Source organism: Pan troglodytes, chromosome 5 (assembly GCF_028858775.2).
Source record: "Pan troglodytes isolate AG18354 chromosome 5, NHGRI_mPanTro3-v2.0_pri, whole genome shotgun sequence".
Lineage (NCBI taxonomy): Eukaryota > Metazoa > Chordata > Mammalia > Primates > Hominidae > Pan > Pan troglodytes.
In genome coordinates this window covers 7,950,442-7,973,840 of record NC_072403.2, presented here as the reverse complement: position 1 = coordinate 7,973,840, position 23,399 = coordinate 7,950,442, and the positions used below count along the sequence as shown (strand labels likewise).

The window sequence follows — 23,399 nt, the reverse complement described above, 5'->3', positions numbered from 1 at the left end:
TCCTATGTAACCTTTATTAGGCACATTTTGGAGCATCTCAGCCTCTCTTTTGTATCTTTAAGATTCTCTTTCATCTATTTTTAACTTTTTGGTTTTTGTGCAGCATTTTGGATGATATTCTCATCTCTGTCTTTTAGAGCATGATGTCTCCTACTCACCTTATCCATTTGGGGATAATTTTTGTGACCATTTTACTAAATATATGAAAAATCAGTTTAGTGCTTGCTTCAAATCTACCTTTTCTTGCCTGTGGCTTTACTTCCTTCTTGTACCTCTTTGAACATTTCAAATACAGTTATTTTAGAGAGCCTTTTGTATTCTGTGTTTAGTTCTTGGAGTGCACATGCTCCTGTGTGTCACAACTCTGCCCTCCGTGGAATGCTGTCCACTTGGCCTGCAGAAGGGCCCCTGAAGGGGGTCTCACCTTTGCTTGTGCCAAGACTCCTCAGGTTTCACCTGTTTCAAACAAGTTTTCTTATGTTTTGAATTCTGAAAATTGTGGCACAGAACAGTTTATCCAACCCATAGTTGTTACGAGGAAGAGACACAAGTCCTGTCCTTTTGTAGCTTATGGCCATCGTCATTAATGAAAGAGGTTCGAGTATATGTAAAGATGGCAGGGGAAGCTTTATTCTAAAGTCAAACTATAAATAAGTTTAATTTGACAGTACATATCTAGGTAATTACTAGTGTTTTAAAAGTCAGTGTCATTTACATGTGAATTTGAATATAGTTTTCCTATAGTGTAAAATGAAATTCAAGCCAGCTATTTGAAAAATGCCCAGAACATCTCTGGAGACACAGTTTGATGACCATTTACCTAGATTCTAGGTCCTACATCAGTATTAGCTGACATTATTTGCCAAGAAGTTCCAGGATCTGTGTATTTAATGAAATAAATTAGAGAGGAAATTATAAGTAATTAAAAAAACCCTCTAATTACATAAATTTAGATTTAACACACAATTCTTAAAAGACACATGCCTGAACAGTTTTTATTATTCCTCAGACAGAGGGCTTATTGGAGTTTTGGAAGTTCTCTGTCTGTGTTCTAAATGTTCACTATTATTGGCTGAGGTGCTTTCTAATTAACTGATTTCCAACTGTGTTTTACATATAAAGTAAAATCTCTGCTCTTTTGGGAATGCTCTTTTCCTGTTTCATCAAATATGCAGTCAATAGAATGAAATTCAAAAATACAGATTTTAGTAGTCTAAAATTCTGTGCACTAGAACCTTGGGTATAGATAATAACAAATCTTGTGCAGCTAAGTTCAGTTTTGTACTGTTAAATGTGGTGGTGCTTTTTATTTCATAATGTTCGTTATCGCGAGCAGATTTAACAGGTGATCTCATTTCTGATATTTTCCACTCCTTTTCTTTTAAAATTTGAATTTTAAAAATCATTGAATTCGTGTTATTTTAAATATTTTGTAGCATCACTATGGTGCTCTTAATCTCATGAATCTCACAAATGCAAAAAATACCAGAAAAGTGCCACAAAATTGTCACTTGTCTTTCAGAGCATGGATTTTATGCCAGTTAGGGATTAAGAGCTACTGCTTCTATGTGTGGATCCTATATCCACCCATTTACAATTAGTACCTTGAAGGTTTGCCCTTCCTACCCTGGCTGATATATTTGCTTTAAATTTTTCTTTACCCTCCTATGAGATTTTCTTTAGATTTTGCTCCACTTTGGTTTTTTTAGACCCTGTTCCCTGTCCTTCTGGTTTTGCATCTTCTACTTTTGGTACAGCTTGTAAGAGTTGCCTGCGTCGTCTTTCCATACCCTGTTGCCTTGTTAGGCTTAGGCAGCCTGTCAGGCTATAAAACTCAGGCTTCAATGAAAAGCATTCCCTCATCCTCAAGTCCAGCTTTTCTCATCCTTTGGCTTATTAGGATTACACAAAGGCCATTTGATGTTGGGCCTGCTGTGTTAGCAATTTAATGATGTTGAGAAAGAGACAGTGGCCAAGTCTTAATGAGACTGCCATTTCACAACCTCTAAATCAAGACTATCCAGCTGAGGAAGCCTGGCTCCTTGCCACCCCACCAGCTGGGTGGTGCATGCATTGTTAGTATCGCCTTACAGAGCAATTGGAGCCCAGGAGTGCAGGGTGTGTGGTGTGGTGGAGAGTCATTTCCACAGTTGGGTGGGGACGGGAACTTGGAATGCTGTCGTTAGTGGATATAACTGCTGTGTTTTACCTGTCCAAGATGCTGCCCACTTGCAAAACTGGGATTAGAGTTTTAGGAACTGAGGTTAACACAAGACCTGGAGACTAAGAGAGCCACAAATATTTTACTTATTATATTAATTTTTGGCTTTTTTTCCACCTTGTATCTTTACTTATGAATTTATTGTTTCTAGTGATTGAATGCTTAAGTTTTTGGACTAAGCCTTTAAACACTCATTTTATGTCTCTTTATTATTAGGAAAAAGGCACCTAGATCTCTTAGTCTGTTAATCGACTATCTTAAGGGTCTAGAGACCACTACAACTAGGGTCTCATCTGTTGATCTCTGCTGTTTTTATTTCAGAATCAGGTGACTATCCATTCTTTGTTTCATCCCTAACTTCTAGGTTCCAGTAGATAAAGATGATCCGCATTTGGCTCCTTAGAATGGCTGGTTATAAATAGACCGGAAAATAGCAACAAGCTGGGCTGCTCCTTCACTAATGGCCCTTTTCAAATACTTAAAAGCAAATGATTCATCAAATAGAATCACTACAGGCAGAAACCTGCCAATTTGTAGAATTTGACTCCTCCTAATCAGAGTAAGGCAACAGGATGTGGAGTTCCTGCTCTGCACCTGATTAAAGCCAAATGCACGAGAAGCAGCTGGGAGAAGGAGGAAGCTCAAGACCGTCTCAGCTGGGGGTAGAACTGCTGCAGAAATTTAGAGGAAGATGATGTTACAAAACCTTTCACATTTGTTTTTCCAGTATAGTAGTGGATAAGCACATATGCAGCGCTGGGGTTTAAAGTTTTTCAAGTAACCCTCCATGTGCTGTTTAAGCAGAAACAATAAATCTAATGATGTATGGTTTAAGCAACATTCTTCCTTGTGAGTAGCTGTATTATTTTTAGGTAATTCTGTTGTCCTAAATTTGCCTAATTTCCTCTTTCAGTGTTTATTTTGACTATTAACGGAATCACTGTCTTCACTTACATTAAATATTAATTTCCCCCACTGGATTTCTATTTCAGTAAGCATTTTTTTTGCCATTAAGGTGCTCTCTGATTTTGATTTTTTAAAAAAAAATGCCTCTGGATGCATTGTAGTGTTTTCTCATGATGTATTAAAGCATGCAAAATGTATTATCTATAGTAATTTTACTACTTTTACAAAGGTAAACTAAAACTCCATTTCCATAAAAATAAATTTTAAAGAAGTTGAAAGCATTCTGCCTCTGCTAAAGTAGAACCAATAAAATATTAAGACATTTCAGATTCTTTTTATGTAATCTTAGTTTCTAAATCTTGCTGTTTAGGATTCTCTATGTGATCTCTCGTAACTGATATGTACATTGTTTTTATTTTTTTAATTTATTTTATTTATATAGGCATAACATATGCCTAAGTTATGACCTTTAGGCATACATATTCAATGTTGACAATTTCAATTTTTATGCATACTTTTATTGTTCTCACGGCTAGCCTTAAAATATTATTTTCTTGAAACAAATATGAATATACGCAGCATCAGTCATACATATGTAAACTCCTAAGGCTCATAGCAGTTTTCTGGATGTTTGACAGTTTAAGATTTTAGGTTAAACATATGGTTTCAAATATCAAGAAGCAGTCAAAGACATCACAAGAAAACAATATACCAATATCTTTTCTGAATAGATGCAAAAATCCAAAACAAAATATTAACAGATTGAATCAAGCAACATATAAAAAGGATTATACACCATGACCAAGTGGGATTTATCTCAGGAATGCAAGGTTGGTTTCATATACAAAATTTGGCTACTGTAATATAGCATATCAGTAGAACAAAGGGCAAACACCACATAATGGTCTTACTGGATGCCGAAAAATTTGACATTTGAAAAAATAAAACATCCTTTCATGATAATAGCCACCAAACTAGGAATAAAAGAACTTCTGGCAGGAAGAGAGGTGGCTCATGCCTGTAATCTCAGGACTTTGGGAGGCCGAGGCAGGTGGATCACCTGAGGTCAAGGGTTCGAGACCAGCCTGGCCAACATGGTGAAACTCCGTCTCTACTAAAAATACAAAAATTAGCCGGGCATGATGGTGGGTGCCTGTAATCCCAACTACTTCGGAGGCTGAGGCAGGAGAATCACTTGAACCTGGGAGTGAGCTGAGATCACGCCATTGCACTCCAGCCTGGGCAACAGAGTGAGACTAACAAAGGAAAAGGAGAACTGCAACCTGAAAAAGAGGATCTAGAAAAAACTCACAGGTAATATCATACTTAATAGTGAAAGATAGGATGCTTTCCCTCTAAGATGAGTAACAAGAGGAGATTACGGGCTGTCTCTGCTTCATTCAATATTGCATGGAGGCTGGAGCTAGAGCAGTTAGGCAAGAAAAAGAAACAAAAGACATCCACATTGGAAAGGAAGAAGTTAAACTATTTCTATTTGGAGATGACATCATCTTATATTGTATATAGATGATCCTAAGGAATCCACTAAAAAATATTTCAGCTGATAATTCAGCAAAGATTCAGGATACTAGATCAATATATAAAAATCATTTGTATTTCTATACACTGTCAGTGGTCAATAAGCACATAAAAACGTTATTAACCATCAGGGAAATGCAAATCAAGACCACAGTGAGGTGACATTTCACATCTACTGGGGTGGCTATAATAAAAAAGACAGTACCAAGTGTTGATGAGGATGTGGAAAAATGGGAACTTTCATACACTGCTGGTGTGAATGTAAAGTGATGTAGCCACTTTAGAAAATAGATGGGGAGTTCCTTGAAAGGTTAAATGTCAAGTTACCATGTAACCCAGCAATTCCATCCCTAGATATATACCCCAAAGAAATTAAAATGCATATTCATAGAAGAACCTGTACATGAATGTTCACAGCAGCATTATTCATAATAGCCAAAAGATGAAAACAACACAAATGTTCATTTATTGATGGATAAATGGAATGTAATTTATCTATACAATGAAATATTTTCAGCCACTTAAAGTCAATGAAGTACTTATGCTACAACTTGGATGAACCTTGAAAACATTATGGTAAGTGAAAAAGCCAGTTAGTAAAAACCACCACATATTATGATTCCATTAATATGAAGAGTTTGGAATAGATAAATCTATAGGCATAGAAGGCTGACTAGTGGTTGTCTAGGGTTGAGGGATTGGGAACAAATGGCCAGTAACTGCTAAAAGGGGTGTAAGGTTTCTTTTGAGAGTGTTAGAAATGTTCTAAAGTTGACTGTGTTGATGGTTGCTCAACAACCATCAGTGTATTACTGAAAACCATTGAACTGTACACTTTATATGGGTGAATTACGTGGTATGTGAATTATATCTCAACAAAACCACTGTCTAGAACTTGACATAACTCCTTATTGTTTCATTAAGTGAAGCTATGTGTGTTTAGATATGATTTGAGTCATAGAATCAGTGTAATTCTATTCTATAATCATTATAGACCTTAAAGTTTAAGGCAGATTATATGTCAGGTTGTTGCCAGTAGATAGAGAAGGTTCAAATTAATACTCTGAGAAAATAAAAGTTATACAGAACTGTAGCTGAAGATTTCAATGGAGAAACAAAAATTGTAAAGGTTTTTGTGGATGACAAGCAGGGTGAGGAAGGCTATGGATGGCAGAATATTTTGAATTAAGTTGAACATTTTAAATTTAAAAATTATTTCTATTTTTAAAAAACAAGATAAGCTTAATTCTATACCAAGTATACCTGCAGCGTATGCAGCTTTCTTCAGTAGTGTTAGAATGGTGACCTGGTGACAATATGGCTTAATTTTAGATTTGACTTTTTTGGAAATGTAACTTTTTTCCTTCTTCACAATTTTCTTTTCTCTGGCTTACTTTGTTGTTAAGAATGCAGTATATAATACATATAACATATGAAATATATATTAATCCGTGATTAAGACTTCAGTCAACAGTAAGTAGTTAGCAATTAAGTTTCAGGGCAGTAAAAATTTATAAATGGATTTTTGACTGCAAGGGGGGTTGGCACTCCTAATTCCTATGTTGTTAAAAGGGTCAATTGTGGGCTGGACACGGTGGCTCACACCTGTAATTCCAGCACTTTGGGAGACTGAAGCAGGCAGATCACCTGAGGTAGGGAGTACGAGACCAGCCTGGACAACATGGTGAAACCCTGTCTCTACTAAAAATACAAAAATTAGCTGGGTGCAGTGGCACGCACCTGTAATCCCAGTTACTCAGGAGGCTGAGGCAGGAGAATTGCTGGAACCCAGGAGGCGGAGGTTGCAGTGAGCGGAGATAGCGCCACTGCGCTCCTGCCTGGCAAACAGAGTGAGACTCTGTCTCAGGGGGAAAAAAAAAAAAAAAAAAAAAGAATCAATTGTGGTTGTTTATAGCATTTCTTTTTTAATATTTGTAAGATCTGCAGATAATTTGCTGTCTTTCATTCCTGGCATGAAAATTTTGTGTCTTGTCTCCACGCTCCTCTCCTCCACCCTCGCCACCCCCACCACCTTTCAGTGCTACCTGTAAATATTTCTTCATTTTATTGATCTTTTCAGCAAATTACCTTTGGCTTCATTGATTTTTCTCTGTTGTTTTTTCCTTTCCAGTTCATTACTTTCAGCTTTTATGTTTATTTCTTTTCTTCTGCTTACTTGGGGATCGATTTGTCTTTTTTTTTTAGCTTCTCAAGATGAAATTTAGATTATGTGTTTTAGATCTTTCTGCTCTTTCTGTAAGTGTTTAAAACCATAATTAGCCTTCCAGCACTGCCTTTGCTGACCGATTTTTGATATGTTTTAATTTTCAATCAATTAAAATACATATTCTAATTTCTCTTGTGACTTCTTTGACCCATGGGTTATTTAGAAATATGCTCTTTCTAAATATTTGCATATTTTCTAGAATTTGTTTTTATTGATTTATAGTTTAATTCTATTGTTGTTAAGAGAGTATTTTCTTTGTTATTTCGATCCTTTTAAATTTGTGGAAACATGGTTTTGGTCCATTTTATAGTCTTATTACATGAGCATTTTGGAAAGAATATATAATCGTCTGCTCTTAGATATAGTGTTCATTAATTGTCCATTAGTTCAAGTTAGTTGATAGTGTTATTTCTCGATTTCCTGTTCTCTAGTTTCAGCAATCACTGATAAAACAGTTGAAATATCCAATAATAGTTCTGAATTTGATTCTATCTCCTTTTGGTTGTGGTAGCTTTTGAGTCATATATTTTGTAGCTCTATTATTGGGTCCATGTACATTTAGGATGGTTATGCCTTCTTTATTAATTGACCACTTTTTTATTGCGATAGATTCCCCTTTATTTCTGGAAGTACTCCTTGATTCTCTGTTGTTTGTTTGTTTTCTGGACAATCGTCTGTTTTTTCATCGTCTGCTTTCTGCTTTTTTTTTTTTTTTTTGAGACCGAGCCTTGCTCTGTTGCCTAGGCTAGAGTGCAGTGGCGCAATCACAGCTCACTGCAGCCTCAACTTCCCAGGCTCAAGCAGTCCTTCCACCTCAGCCTCCCAAGTAGCTGGGACTACAGTTGTGTGCCACCATGCCCAGATAATTTTTCTGTTTTTTTTTTTTTAATTAATTTATTTTTTTTTAGAAACAGGGTTTTGCTATGTTGCCTAGGCTGGTCTCTATTTCCTGGGCTCAAGCAATCTGCCTGCCTCGGCCTCCCAAAGTGCTGGGATTACAGACCTGTGCTGCTACATCTAGCCTTCCTTTAAGGTGAAATCTCCCAACAAGGAAAGAAAAAAACCATAAACTGAGGTTGCTAAGAATGAATCTTCTATTCTTAAAATGGGAAAGAAAAAGTCATGCTAGTTTTGCTGTTTTGCTAGTTTTGCTGAACTGCAAAAGTTGGGCCACATTGCATGATAAATGTCCAGTTAAGATGGAAAGGCATTAAATTTGTGGGTAGAAGACATGAACAAACGTGTGTTCCAATTCATAGTAGTTGGATTTGGTACTGTCTGCAGTTTCAGGCATCCACTGGAGATCTTGGAAAATACACCTTACAGATAAGGGGGACTGCTCTATTTTCTTTATTTGGCTTGCTTTAGGTTTATATTGCCCTTCTTTCTCTGGTTTCCTAAGATTATTGATTTGAGAACTTTCCTCTTTCCTAATGTTGCATTCAATACTATACATTTTCCTCTAAGCACTGCTTTTCCTGCATCCCACACATTTTGATAAATTGTAGTTTTACTTTTATTAGTTAAAAATATTTACATTTATCTTGATACTTCTCTGATCTATTTTTTATTTGAAAGTATGCTATTTAATCTCCAAGTATTTTCTAAATTTAATTTTGTTGTGATCTGGGGGCACAGTTTAATTTCTGTTTTTTGAATTTTGTTACTGTGTGTTTTATGGTCCCATCCATGGTCTATCTTAGTAAATGTTTTATGTGACAGTGAAGAGAATGTGTACTCTGAAGTAATCAGTAAATATCAATTAAGTCTTTTTAGCAGATTGATGGCATTTTTCACTTCAGCTATGTCCTTGCTGATTTTCTGCCAGTTGGATCTGTGAATTACTGATAGAGGGAGGTGTATAGTCTCCATCTCTAATAATGGCTTTATTTCCCCTTGCATTATTAGTCATGTCTGATGAATTTTGTTGTTCTTTTGTAGGGTGCTTACTTGTTAAGGATTATTATGTTTTCTTGGAGAAATGACCCCTTTATCATTACATAATGTCTTCCTTATTCCTGATAATTTTCTTTGTTCTCTCTGAGATTAATATACCTACTATAACTTTCTTTTGATTAGTGTTGGCATGATATACACTTATCCACCCCTTTACTTTTGATCTACCTGTGACTTTATACTTAAAAGTGAGTTTCTTATAGACAACGTATAGTCAGGTCTTATTTTTTATCCACTGTGTCACTCTTTGTATTTTAATTAGTATATTTAGACTATTTACATTGCAAATAATTATTGATATGGTAGAATTAATATCTGTGATATTTGCATCAGTTTTCTATTTTTTGCAGTTATATTTTATTCTTCATCTTCCTCTCTATTCTTGCCTTCTCTGATTTTCATTAAACATTTTATATTCTATTTTTTCTCCTGTCTTAACCAAAAAACTTATTGGAAAAAATTTTCAGTGGTTGCCCTAAAGTTTGGGATATACATTAGTAGCTAATTTAAATTCACTTTTAAATAACGGTATGCTGCTTAACAGATAGTTCATGTACTTTATAACAGAGTATTTTGAACATCTCCCTTCCACCTCTTATAACATTGCTGTCCTTCTTTTCACTTATCCATATACTATAATCACCCATATGTTGTTTCGTTTCTGTTATCACTTTGAACAGTTATATATTAAATCAGTTAAGAATAAAAATGATTTCATTTTACCCTTGTTTCTTTCTTTTTTTTTTTATGGTTGTTGTTTTTGTTTCCTGAGTTTTTGACCTATATAATTTTCCTTCTCACTGAAGAATTTCTTTCAGCATTTCTTGCCAGGCAGGTCTCCTGGCAATACATTCCCTCAGTTTTATTTGCCTTAGAAAGTTTTGATTTTTATTTTTTGGGGGGGGGGGATAATTTTGTTGTATATAAAATTTTAGTTTGTTGGGTGTTTTTCTTTTAATACTTTAAATATTTCATACAGTTGTCTTTTGGCTTGCTTGTTTTTTGACAAGCTTCTTTCAAAATACTCTCTTTCTCTTTGGTTTTTTGCAGTTATGATACATATATATATATATATATATGTATGGTTTTTATCCTCTCTGGTGTTCTCTGAGCTTCCTTGACTTTTGATTTGTTATTTGTTGCTAGATTTGGGAAATTCTCAGCCATTATTACTTTAAATATTTCTTCTTCTCCTTCCTTTCTTTGCTCTTTTTCTGGCATTCTCATTACATGTTGGTTACACCTTTTGTAATGGTATCACAGTTCTTGGACATTGTTTCATTTCTTTTATTCTCTTTTCTCTGCATTGTAGTTTGTGATGCATCTGTTGATATATCTTCAAGCTCACTGACTTTTTCTGTGGTCATGCCAGGGGAACTCATTTCTGTCAGTGTTTTGATTTCTATCATTTTCTTTTGGTTCTTTTTCCCACCTCTTTTCTTGCATTACGCATATCTTCTTGTATGTTGTCTACTTTTTCCATTAAGGTCCCTAAAATATTAATCATAATTATTTTAACTTCCCTATCTGATAATTAAAAAATCTGTTATATGTGAATCTGTTTCTAATGCTCACTTTGTTTTTTTAGATGGTGCTTTTTCTTGTTTTTCTTTTGTCATGACCTTGTCATTTTTTTGTTGAAAGTTGGACTTGACTTGTCAAGTAATGGGAACTGAGATAGTAAGCTTTTAGTGTGAGGTTTTATGTTAATCTGACTATGAGCTGGGTTTTGTTTAGTATTTGCTATAGCTGTAAGTGCCACAGGTTTTAGTTTTCCGTAGTTGACTTGTGATGTTGTTTCTTCACTCTCTTGTCTGGGATTCCTTGAGAACTATTTCCTAAATAGAGTCTGTGGCTTACTGCTCTCTCAGTTGTAATCCACTCTTACTATATGGAAGCCCTGTTGATGAATGTTGGTAAGGTCCTATTTTTAAAATAAGGCTGAATTTCTGGCCTGTGACCAGAATTGTTTCATAGCAGTTTTTTTTCTTTCTCTTTCAAAGGAGACAGGACAGATAGATACAGCCAGAGTTGAGTGTCTGCTTTTCCCCTAGGTCAGAGAAGACTTTGTCAAAGCATTTTCCCTGAGAAGGCAAGTTTTTGTTAGGGAGACCGGAACACCCTTGGTGTATTTCAAAACTGTTACTGCAACAGGAGGGGGTTTTCTCTGATGTTCACCGTAAAGAGTATCTTGGAGCTCTTGAAGGTAAAATTCTTAAAAGTGTGGGGATTCCTCTAAGTTGGGGCTCCTGGGACTTTTTTAACTCCCAAGCTAGTGCATATTCATTCTGCAGGAATTCACTGAAGTTACCATTTTGATTTTCCTGGCGGTTTCTCCTTCAGATAAGCCAATCTCAACCGCCATTCTCTATATTCACCTGTCTCTCCAGAAAAAAAATAAAAAAGAATAATTTTAATGTGGTTGTTTGCCCTGTGACCTAAATTCTCACATGGACCTAAGAAAAGTCATCGGTTTTCCATTTCCTCAGCATTTTTCTTGTTGTGAGGACTAGTGGTAAACCCAAGTTCTTTATATTTTGTAGCTGAAACCACCCAGCTTTCTTTTCATTAGTGTTTGCATGATAAAACTGTCCGTCCTTTTAACCAATCTGTCTTCATACTTATATTTCACATAAAAAACATATTATTGAGTCTTACAACAATTTTATCTAGTGTGAAAATCTCTATTAATTAGAGTGTTCAGACCATTTCACTTAATGTAATTATTCATCTAATTAGATTACGGTCTTTTAATTTTATTTCATTTGTATTTCTATAAATTTAGGGGGTGTGAGTGCGGTTTGGATCTGTGGATATATTGTGTGGTGGCGAAATCTGGGTTTTTAGTGTAATCATCACCCAAATAGAGTACATTATACCCACCACGTAATTTCTCATCCCTCACCCCCCTCCTGCCCTTCCAAGTGTGTGATATCTTTTATTCCACTCTCTATGTCCATGTGTACACATTATTTAACTCCCATTTATAAGTGAGGATATACAGTATTTGACTTTCTGTTTCTGAGCTATTTCACTTAAGATAATGGCCTCTTGTTTCATACACATTGCTAGAAAAGACATGATTTTGTTCTTATTTTATTTTACTTTTTATTTTTGAAGACAGAGTCTTGCTGTAGACAAGAATGCAATGGCATAATCATAGCTGATTGCAGCCTCAAGTCCTAGGCTCAGGGGTTTTCCCATCTCAGCCTCCCACGTAGCCAGGACTGTAGGTAATGCGCGACCACGCTTAGCTAATTTTTAATTTTTAATTTTTTTTCTAGAGACTGAGTGTCATTATGTTGCCCAGGATGGTCACGAACTCCTTGCCTCAGGCAAATCCTTCCACCTCAGCCTTTCAAAGTATTGGGATTACAGGCATAAGTCACCGTACCCGACCCTGATTTTGTTCTTTTTTATGACTGAGTAGTATTCCATGGTATATATGCCACATTTTTAATCCGGTCTTCCAATGATGGACATGTATGTTGTTTCCACATCTTTACTATTGTGAATAGTTCCGTGATAAACATATAATTGGAGGTATCTTTTTTATATAATTGTTTCTTTTCCTCTGGATAGATACCAAGTACTGGGATTGCTAGATCGAATGATAGTTCTATTTTTAGTTCTTTGAGAAATCTCCATACTGTTTTTCATATAAGTTGTATTAATTTACATTCCCACCAACAGCGTATGTGTTTCCTTCTCTTTGCATCCTCACCAACATCTTCTATTTTTAGACTTTTTAGTAATAGTCGTTTGGACTGTTGTAAGATGATACTTCATTGTGGTTTTAATTTGCATTTCCCTGATTAGAGATGTTGTGATCATTTTTTCTTATGCTTTTTGGCCATTTGTATGTCTTCTTTTGAAAAATATCTGTTCATGTCCTTTGCTGAGTTAAGCCCTTTTAATGTTTTGGTTTTTATTTGTCACATTTGTTCTTGGATCCTTCCCCCGTCTTTTCTTGCCTTATTTGGGTTGAATTTGGTATTTTTAAAGCATTCTTTTAAATCTTTATCTTATTTGTTTATACCTGTTTGATTTTTTAAAAAATAATTTCTCTAGATTTTGTAATATGCACCTGTATCTTATCTCTCTCTATTTGTAGACAGTATTATATCACTTCCCATATAATGTAAGAGGTTGACAATAATATACTTCCATTTCCTCATTTGGTCTTTGTTCTATTGTTTTCATAGATTTTATTTCCCCATGTTTTTAACCCTGCAATATATTTTTATTATTTTGACTTTAAACAATTTTTAAAACAATTTTTAAATGAATAAAAGGCTTATTTACCCACATCTTTATCACTTCTGATGTTCTTCATTTCTTTACATAGATGGAAGTTTTTATTTGGTATAGTTTTTGTTTAGTCTGATTTACATTTCATGTAGTTTCTGTTTGCTCTCAGTGAATTTTTTCAGCTCTTGTTTGTGTCAGCCAACATCTTCATTTTACCTTATTGAGTGTTATTTTCATAGATATAGAATGCTAGTGACTTTTAGCACTTTAAAACTCTTTTTAGATTAGATTCTGTTTAACATTTTGACAAGTAATCTCATCATCCTCGTGTTCGTTTCTCTATGGGTCTTTTTCACTCTGTTTGCAACATTTTTGCTATATCACTAGCTTAGGGTAATTTGATTTTGATGTGCTATGTGTTTTTCTTTCTTTCTTTCTTTCTTTTTTTGAGATGGAGTCTTGCTATGTCACCCAGGCTGGAGTGCAGTGGCACGATCTCGGCTCCCTGCAACCTCTGCCTCTCGGGTTCAAGCGATTCTCCTGCCTCATCCTCCCGAGTAGCTGGGACTACAGGTGCCCACCACCACACCTGGCTAATTTTTGTATTTTTAGTGGAGACGGGGTTTCACCATGTTGGCCAGGCTGGCCTTGAACTCCTGATGTTGTGATCCACCCACCTCGGCCTCCCAAAGTGCTGGGATTACAGGTGTGAGCCACCGGGCCCAGCCTGATGTGCTGTGTGTTTTTCTTGTGTTTATCCTGCTCAGGGTTTGTTGGGTTTCTTGGATCAGAAGGATTACAGTCTTTATCAATTTATGACTGTTTTCAGCCATTATATCTTCAAGTATTTTTCTTGTATTTCAATAGCATGTTAGACCACTTTTTCCAACTGGTCATTGAGGCTATGTTCAAAATAAATATAAGCAATCTGTTTTGGAGAGTACAGTAACGTGTTTTTTGATACTTTGTAGAATTCTGCTGATAGACATGAAGATCCAATTTGTCATTGACATTGGCAGCTTTTATCACATTCTGTAATAATAATCATTTTCCCTTTCCATTTTTTAGTATCTTTACCAGTTTTCATCTCCTTTGTTCCTGATGTTTTGGGTTCACATTAAATCTTTGCTGCTTGATTTATTCCTTGCTTAGACTTATCTGTGCTGCTTTAAACGAACCAAGGATTGAATGGTTTTCTGTGCTCAGATCTAACATATTTGTGAAAGAGACCCCCCTGCCTTTTAAAAGCATATCTTTGTGGCATTGTGAAAAGTTCCCAGCTGGGAATCTTGGATTCTAGTCTGCTTTTGACAGCAATTACAGGACCTAAGATCTCTGAGGTGTAGTTTACTAAACCATTGGTTCCTGAATCTGGCCATGTACCTAAAGATAATGTTCTGAATTCCCATTCCTCAAGTGTCTGATATCATAGATGTAGTATGGGATTTGGGAAGCTATCTGTATAAAAAGTCACCTAAATGGAGCCTGTTTCACTGTTGAGAGTTGGCTGGTCACTACTTCTTCATGGTTTAACCAAATGTCAATCAGGAAATACAGAATGTAGAGGCATCAGGATGTGTGAATGTTCGTATCTGAGTTTAGTTTGGGAACAAAGAGCCTAAAATGTGTTCCCAAATGTGACTGGTCAGTCAAGAAGTGGCACTAAATACAAACCTAGCCACTTTTCTCCTTTAAATTAGAATAAAAATACCTAGCTCATTGGATTGTTACAAAGATTAAATGAAATGCTGAATATAAAATACTGACAGTAATAACAGCACTTAACATCTTGCTTCCTGTTTTTATTTTTATAAACTCAGTTACCAATCTAGCAACTTGCTTTTCATAGAGTAATTGGCAAAGTGAGTAAGAGAGAAAGCTGAAACTTAAACACAAAACCAAAAAATGAGGTATGTTACATACCTGCTAGGGCATGTAACAAACTAAGATCAGTGCTGTGGAGCACATGTCTACACCACCTTGGGAGCAAAAGAACTTCCAGCAGGACTCACAGGACAAGTATGAAGCACTAGTTAATCTCTGAGATTCATTTAAGATATAAAATATTTTTCTAAATGAGTCATTTTCTACAGTCTCGGCCTATTGATATGGTTTAGGTACATGCAAGCTAAGCTCCTTGTCTGTTATCTACAAGAATGCTTCCTTTTTGCCCAGCAATATAGAGTATCAGCATTTCTTTTTTTTTTTTTTTTTTTTTTTTTTTTTTGAGACGGAGTCTCGCTCTGTCGCCCAGGCTGGAGTGCAGTGGCGCGATCTCGGCTCACTGCAAGCTCCGCCTCCTGGGTTCACGCCATTCTCCTGCCTCAGCCTCCCGAGTAGCTGGGACTACAGGCGCCCGCTACCACGCCCGGCTAATTTTTTGTATTTTTAGTAGAGACGGGGTTTCACCGTGTTAGCCAGGATGGTCTCGATCTCCTGACCTCGTGATCCGCCCGCCTCGGCCTCCCAAAGTGCTGGGATTACAGGCGTGAAGCATTTCTATCAGTCATCCACAAGCTTGATAGTGAACTGTCAGCTGCTCAGCTCAGGGGTAGAAGAGCTGAGTAGTTATGAAAGAGGCAGCCAAGGGACACACTGCTGAGTCCATCCACTAGATCAGCCAGTCCTGACATGTATGCCATAACAGCCATAACATATTAACTCCACAGTCAGTGAAGAAAAAGGCATCATATGTAAGTGTGACAAGTATTGGTTTAAATATGTATAAATCAAAGCCATATATTTTGTTTTTCATCAAGAATAAATATAAGAAACAATCCTAACAAGAAATTTTACATTTAAAACGATGTTAAAAATGCTTTCCTACTGAAATTTAGTGCTAAGAAAATGTTGCTGTCTTGGGAAGAACTAATATGGATACTCTTAATCAAATGATGAGAAAGATATGATTTTTAACCTACTTATATTTTATTTCTAAAGTATTTTGAATGTAAATAGACTATAAATTGCAATTTTAGAAGTATTTTGGAAATAAATGGAGTAGAAAAGATAAATTTTAAAATGTTCTGAAATTACACAAAATAGTAACATGAGGTCATAGTATATTTTCTTTGTAATACATGGTGATAAGCACTTAAGTTTTGATATTTAGTTTACAGTTGACCCTGAAAAAACTTGTGGAACCAAATACTCAAGAAAAAAGAATATACCCTTTAGCACTGCTGACTCAATTGCTGTGCTGAGAATCCTTCTATTATTTGAACATTTTTCCCCTGAAATGTACCACTTTATAATATCAACCATTCAGTTTTGAAGAACTATAAGATTGTTTTCAACAGTGCAAAAGCCCTTAAGCTTTGGAAGCCAGGAAATTAAAACATCAGGCTCTTTTATGAGAAAACCAAGTAAATTTGAGAACATAGTGAGGAAACAGTGTCAAGCTATGTAATATTCTTGAATGTAGAAGAACTGGAAGGTTGCACATGTATCCCCTGAACGTAAAATAAAAGTTGGAAAGAAATAAAATTAAATAAACTAAAAAAAAAAAGAAAAATAAAAACCTGAAAGTAACAAGAGAAAACTAATTAAAGGCTAAATTTCTTATAGAATTTTTCGTTATAAAAGCCTGGACAGATAATGTTCTCCGGAAGTGTAGACGCTTAGAATTGTGAAAGAGTGGCATGTTTTACCGGAAGTGTACACACTTAGAATTGTGAAAAAATGGCATGTTTTAATTAGGGGAAAGCTTATGGTGTGCTATAATGGTATTACTTGCATTGGTCCTGTTCATTCAGTAACACACTTTGTGTTACACAGATGCACACACACACACAGCTCCTAAAGTTGTGGTTTCATGGGATAATTGCATGCCTGACAGAATCTGAGGTACTTTTCTGTATTTTATGCCTTGAAGCTACCTAAGGATGAGATCTTTGTACAATTATTCCACCTCATCAAAATCTGTTCAAAACTGTGTTTTCTAGAGTAATTTGTTATTTTCTATTGTGTTTATAAGAGTACTGTATATGAAACTTTCTTTAATCTTTTGTCACTTTTTCTCTATTCCTAGGGAAAGTTATAAGAAAAGAAATTATATGACAGATTGGCATTTTTCTTCTGCATAAGCATTTACTAAGCATATTGCTCAAAACACATCTGCATTTGAGGGCAAATTATTTGCAATGTGTCCTGCAAATAATTCTCCCAGTTGCTTTGAACACTGTGTTTGCAAAACTTCGTACATTTTGTATTCATATAAATTAATTTAAAGGTCAGAATGTTGTGAAGTAATTTTGTGTGATTAATTTATTTAGGGGAAAGCTAAATGCCTTGCTAGCTTTTTGGTTACAGAATGGAAAAGGTGGTGGAAATTATTGAGAGGGAGACACAGGAAAATAATGTTGAAAAGTGTGTTTTCAGCTAATATAGAAACATAAAACAATACACATAGTATATAAAATATTAATTTGTAGGTTTTCCTAGAAATTAGTAAAAATTGTATTTTGTGGCAGTTGTTAAGAAATGCATAGTAATTATGAGCAGAGATTTAGAACCCAGCGCTTTTTCCTTCATGCCAGAAACCAGTGGATTTGATGATGTCTATACTTGTCTTATCTTTCTTTTTCCTTTTCTGGAGACAGGATCTTGCTGTGTGGTTCAGGCAGAGGTGCAGTGGCATGATCATAGCTCACTGCAACGTCAATATCCTAGGCTCAAGCGATCTTCCCACCTCAGCCTCCTGAGTTGCTGGGACTACAGACATGGGCCACTACTCTTGGCTATTTTTTTTTTTAATTGTTTGTAGAGTCAAATTCTCCCTGTGTTTCCCAGGCCAGTCTCAAACTCCTGGGGTCAAGTGATCCTCCCACCTCGGCCTCCTAAAGTGCTGTGATTGCAGGCGTGAGCCACCATGCCTGGCCAATTTTTCTATTTCTGTTGGTGCCACTGAGTGAATGGAGGTGAGGGCATTCAGGTGGAGGAAGCTGGACATGCTTGTCTGGAACTCAGAAGGTGATTGAATTAGAAATGAGGATTTGGAGGTCATTAGTGTCAAATGGTAGGTGACTGTGAGGAAATCAGTCTGACAAAATGAGTTCTGTGGGGGAAAGAGACAGACATTGGGAACACCAAGTGTCAAGGGTGTCGAGTGAAAAGAGCCTGGTTAGGAGTGATTAGAAAAGTAGCAGGAGAATTAGGAGTTGGTGATATATAAAGACCAAGGGAAGGGAACATATTTCAAGAAGCATGGCACAGCCTCCTTGAGTCAAATGCTGTCACCTGTCCCACGTGGTCTGGAGGGTCTAGCTGAGTCTGGAAGCTGGATATCTGAGGTGTGTGCCAGTTGGCAGACCTCTGTGGTTTTCTCTTTGAGGTCGAACACACTGGGTGTAGAAGTGGAGAAGACAAATGGGTAGGTTGTACTGGATTAATGGAAGATCAAGAAGGTAAGATATTGGTCCTGATAGAGGGAGTCAAGTGACAGACTATGGGGTCTAGACTTTTTTCTGCTGTACCAAGATTTCTGATGGAAAATGAGCCAACAGAAACGAAAACTGTTAAAGTAGATTTTACATGTCAAAATGCCAGTTGATTTAGGATGTAACTCCAGTCTCTGTCCATTCCAAGACACATAAATTTGTCTCTGCTTTCCCCTGAAAGAGTTGAAATCATAAAGCGGCAATTGTTTCCTGAGGGGTAAATGGCCATTATGCACTGGCTTCGACTAGGATTTTCTTACCTCTAGCTTGGACCTTACAGTTGAATTCCCTGAATCCTAGTGATACTTAACATATTGCATGAGGCCTTGTATTTTGAGGTAATTTAAAACCTTATTAATCCAGGCCCCATTGAGTAAGGACTTGAGCTATTCCAGACACAAGCCTTATTAAAACTCACAATAACAGTCTCTGAAAAAAGTTCCACTAAGCAAACTAATAGTGCAAACAAGATTTTAGCAAGAATGTTTGAACTACTTACAACAGGACTTTGTTTATAAGCACCCTTAAGTACTTCTTAAGTACTTGAGAAGCTCTGACTTACCTATAAACTGTCTATATACTCATTGCAAATCACCCTTATCTGGTTATTAAATCTATGGATTGATACTGTGTAAGATTTTATTAGTTTAATTCCAGTTGCTGTATTTTATAGATTTCAGCCGCTAACGTCAAACATTCGCTCAAATAATTTTCTAACGAGCATTATTAAATCCAAACATCAGAAACCCACTGAAAGCTTTCTTAAAATTAGGGCCTGTCTTTGTACTCCTTGCTCCTGTATCCCACAATCCTTATTTTGATCACTTCTGCTGTCTCCTCACACAATTTTGGGAAATGTCATTGGATGAAGTGTTCAGGATTTCTTTCCTGTTTCCAGAAGTCTCAAGTTGTGGTATCACCCGCTAAGTTCAGTGATAGTTCAGAAGGCTTCTGTCAGTAAGAATATTGAGCCAAGCCCAGGGGATGTGTCTTTGTATCAAGCTCCCCTGTGTTAAGCAACTATGAGCTGTCAGACTTCCCTGGTATAATATCTGGTATCATCTGGAAGGACTTAATAGGAGAAATACCTTTAATGTTTTTAAAATTAGTTAATATCATAGTAAATTACTAAGTGAGTTGTAAAATTCAAAAAATGGCTACATTTTACTCTCGAATTTTGAGTTGTTTTGAAATATTAATAGTAATAGGTAGCTATTTCATGGTGAGGGATAATAAATAGCGGCGTCTTGATGGCCTCCATAGGTCATGATCTCCGCAAAGCGCTATATCCAGAAAAAGTCCTTTAAAGACTATGCTGCTTTAAATCTGTATCACTCCTTTTAGGCAGTAGGTGTTGTATGACCAATAAGTACTTTCCAATTGTCAGTCTAATGGAAGGGCTTGCCCTAGAGCCATTTGGCAATGAACATACTCTAAAAGCTTGAATAAATAATTTTAAATGTAGAGATATATGTCCAGATGACTTATTATTTCATTGATCTCTGACTATTTTGTATATTTCAAAGAGAAGAAGAGCCTTGTCACAAGCTGAATCATAGCCATGGAAGATTTTAACTCTGTGGCATATAGTTCAGGATGCTATGTGAACATGATATCAATCTTAGTTTAATGTGTGGTAGATGTCTAATGCCAGAATATAATTACCTACATTGGATCCTTACCAGAAATTTAGTGCAAAATAGCTGTCTTGGGCAAAGATAGCATTGGAAAAGGGACATAATGAACAGGAGTTTGGTGCAGTAGTAACTTAATGGCCCTGACCCTAGCTCAGGGCAGTTGTTTCCTTGACCTTTGAAAGGTGTCAATTTATTTCTGAGACGATTTTATCCTTCCTTATTGCACAGCAAGTTGTTTCAAAACACAAGAATTTGCTACTCCAAATTTAACTGTTTTGTACTCCAATTTAACTACTTTGAGATTGTAAGGCAAATACTTTATGATTAAGGAAATTGGTAGGTCCTGTGCAGCTCTTCAGTCGTAGCAAGTCTTACTCTAGGTAATCCCTTTGGAATTTGATGCTGGTTCTGCCACTTGGACATTTCTGCTTTAATTTTTGTCATAGATTCTTTTGGGGAGTGGGTGGGGTATAAATGACAAGTGCTTGCTAAATTTATGGTTTAATGGGCAGATTGTTTACACTAGTCATTTCGCTTGGCAGTGCTTTGATTTGTTGGAATTTTAAGTAAATTATTTTATTTATGGTTTCCTAATTTGCAAAATTGAAATACGTGGTCTCTCCTTACCTCAAAGAGATACAAAGGATATTAATAAGGTAACATTCCCAACCTCAGTGGGATTCTGATGCCACATAAATATATGGTATCATCATCCTCCTGCTCATTATCATCCATTAGCAACATTGTCATCAAGGTTTTCTTTGTATCTAGATTAATTATGACTAAGGAGCAAATTATTCCATATATGGAATCTGATTTTCACTCTGACACTCTTTTACAAGTATGTTAGCTTAGGTAACATATACTTTATTATCAGGTACTCTATTATAGAAGATGATCTCGTGGTAGCCAGTGTTCTATATGTTCAAACAGGGATTCTTCATGTTAAATGTATTTTTTTTTTCTGACTTTTGGTAGTTGGAAAATAGGTTTATAAAAGCTCAAATTTTCAAAATAACCTGTCCACAAGAACTTTTCCACACCCATGTAAGAGTGGTAGATATTTCTGGCATGATTTTAAAGTACATCTAATTTGTGAAGATAAGAATATTAAGTATGGGATTTTTTACAGGTGTAACACTTTGAAGGTACTAGAGATTTAACAGTAGATGTTGAATTTATTTCTAGGGGTAGTATTTGTGATTTCTGTTACAGTGTTTTTAAAAAGTTGTCTCATGCATGGATTTTCAGCTCAGAAGTCTATCATGCTTATCTCTGATGTGGTTTGAAATTATTATGAAATGGAGCTGTATGGCCTAGAACCTTCTTCAATATTTAAGTTCTTGCAATTAGCACAGGGTAGGATTTCATAGAAGCATATTTTCAGTTTAAGGAATAAATAGTGACATTGAAAGAACTCCTCAACTTCAGATTAATTCCTTTTCATTAGATTAATATTTGACATTAGTTCCTAAAAGATCCTCAACAGTAAAGGTAAGAAAGGATTATGAAAAACATAGAAGTTGACACATTTTTTGACAGTATGTTTATATTTATAATTCAGTCTCTAACTATATCCCTCATTCATCCTGCCTTATCTCTGTAGTGTTTGCCACCACCTGATACATAACTTTTGCTGATTATTTCCTTCCAATAGGATAAAGGAGCCCTGAGGGCAGGGACACTGTCTTTCGCCACTACTGTCTGACATGCGGTAGGCACGCAACAATGTTTGTTAAATGAATGAATGAATGAATAAGTTCTTGGTCTTAGAAGATGGTGGAACAAAGGAAATGTGATTCCAGAACTTTATATAAATCCAATTTTCCCTTCAAGACCATTTTAAAACAAACTTTTAAAAACGAATATTAAACAGTTGTGATTATTCAGCACCTATGCACTTCTACTTGGAAACCATCTGAGAGTATAATTCAGCCAGCAAATTGATGAAGCAAAATAAAATTGGAATAGTAAAGCCACAGTAAAAGGAATTGGTGGTAAATAGTGAATGTATTTAAATATAAAACTGAGACTGCTACATTTAGGTCTTAGATCCATTTGAGTTAAGTTTTATATATGCTATGAAGTAAGGGCAAACTTCTTTCTTTTACATGTAGCTCTCCAGTTGTCCGTGCACCATTTGTTGAAAAGACTACTCTTTCCCACTGAATGGTCCTAGCAACTCTTGTCGAAATCAGTCGATCCTAGACACATGGGTTTTTTTCTGGACTCATGTTTCTAGTCCATTGATTTATGCATCTATTCTTATGCCAGTACAGCACTTTCTTTATTACTGTTGCTTGTATTATAAGTTTGGAATTTAGGAAGTGTGAGTCCTCCAACTTTGTTCTTTTTCTGGTTATTCTGGATCCTTTGCTATTTCATATGGTTTTTAAAATCAGTGCATCAGTTTCAAAAACCTAATGTAAGAGCTAAAAGCATAAAACTCTTAAAAGAAAAAAATTAGAAACTTTTGTGTTTCAAAAGATACCATGAAGAAAGAGAATGGCAACCCACAGAATGAGAGAAACTATTTGCAAATCATGTATCTGATAAGGGATAGAGATTTAGAATATCTAAAAACTCTTACAACTCAGTAATAAAAAGACAACCCAATTAAAAAGTAGGCAAAGGAACTGAGTAAACATTTCTCTGAAAAAGATTTACAAATGACCAATAAGCATGCGAAAAGATGCTTGACATCATTAGTCATTAGGGAAATGCAAATCAAAACCATAATGAAATACCAGTCCATATCTATTATGATGAGTGGAATCAAAAGTCAGATCATAACAGGTGTTGGTGAAGAAATTAGAGAACTGGAAACCTCGTACACTACTGATGAAAATGTAAATTAGTGTAGCCACTTCTGCAGTCTGTAGTTCTTCACATTGTTAACCATAGAACTACCACTTGATGATCTAGCAATTCTACTCTACCCAAGAGAAATGAAAGCATAGGTCCACACAAAAACTTAAACAAGAATGTTTATAGCAGTGCTACTCACAGCAGCTAAAATATAGAAACAATCCGAATGTCCATTGGCTGGTTAATGGATAAACAAATGTATTACACATTGGGTATACAAAGGAATAGTACTTCTTAGAAAGGAATGAAGGCTGGGCATGGTGGTGTGTGCCTATAGTTCCAGTTACTTGGGAGGCTAAGGTGGGAGAACCACTTGAGCCCATGAGTTCCAGGCTGCAGTAAGCTATGATTGTGCC

The 23,399-nt window shown here is 35.9% G+C and overlaps 1 protein-coding gene across 5 annotated transcripts in view; it reads left to right on the top strand.

The window, feature by feature from the left end:
- GMDS (GDP-mannose 4,6-dehydratase) overlaps positions 1-23,399 on the top strand; it is a 679,307-nt gene that overhangs the window by 220,744 nt on the left and 435,164 nt on the right. The gene's annotated exons all lie outside the window — the stretch shown is intronic.